The following is a 1,089-nucleotide window of genomic DNA, read 5'->3' as shown; positions in this document are numbered from 1 at the left end:
TCAAATTGGGGATTTGCAAGGTCCTTGTCTCGCGCATAATCTGCCGAAGGAAAATTGCAAACTGTATGTACCATACGTGTAACTCTCGACCACTACCATAAGTGATACTCAAATATATCAGAGATTCATTGAATACAATCCAAGAGGTGTACTTACTATTGTTATTACCCGGCAGATATCTTCTTACTCTGCGCCCTCACATTTACTTAACTTGGCTTCCTTCTGTGAACTCTCATCCACGATTCTGGGGAGCGTGCCCCCCCAGGGGACACGTCTCTTCAGTCTAACGTGGACAGCAGATTCACACCTATCCAAACAGCTGCTATCCTCCCTCCTCACCCAGTCCCAATCACCTCTTCGGAGGTCTCCATCCCTCCATTTCGGTGCACTCTCATTGGTACTGTAGGGTCCAACCTTCCTACGACCATACCCCTGCGTTCACGCCCAATCTCGTCCGATCTTGGAAGCTAAACGGAGGTGGGCTGGGTCAGTACCTAGATGGGCGTCTTCTAGGGAATACCCAGTGAAGTAGGAAGACTATCTTCCCTATAGACTCAATACCAACAGCAGTATCACCACTTACACTCATTCCTACTACTTGAACCTCTATTCGCTATGACCTCTTTATGATATTGGCCGACAAATATAACTGTTTATCCATGTGTGGGTTTTTCCACCGATATATCTAACCCAACCAGGGCTCATTAATACAAACACAGTTTGTACTGATCTTTAGCAGACGGAAGTAGCCTATTATGTGGCTATCTTCCTATATGCGGTTATCCAGGCATAATTAAGATCTGAACATCCCACAAATTTGAAGTAGCCATAATCCAAAGGATTTACTCACTATTATCTATGGTGTACATGTCTGGATGAATTTCTATGTATCCTAGAGAGCAAGAATAAAAGACTACCTTACCTAGGTTGGGCACATTACCCAACAACTAATATTTGATTTTGAGATAAGAGTGCGCCCAAACAAGAGTCATACTTTCTCTCCTTGTGCATATACAACAGTTCATGCAGTAGACAGGTCAGGTTACAAGACATGTGCAACAGTATACTGTGTATGAAAATCAAATAGAG

The 1,089-nt window shown here is 43.5% G+C and overlaps 1 pseudogene; it reads left to right on the top strand.

Annotated features, from left to right (window-relative positions):
• The first annotated feature begins 416 nt into the window (after positions 1-416).
• Positions 417-535, top strand: LOC135051988 (5S ribosomal RNA; annotated as a pseudogene).
• Positions 536-1,089: the final 554 nt, after the last annotated feature.

Source organism: Pseudophryne corroboree, chromosome 2, assembly GCF_028390025.1.
Source record: "Pseudophryne corroboree isolate aPseCor3 chromosome 2, aPseCor3.hap2, whole genome shotgun sequence".
Classification (NCBI taxonomy): domain Eukaryota; kingdom Metazoa; phylum Chordata; class Amphibia; order Anura; family Myobatrachidae; genus Pseudophryne; species Pseudophryne corroboree.
Note: the sequence above shows the minus strand (reverse complement) of the source record. Positions and strands in the feature narration are given on the sequence as shown.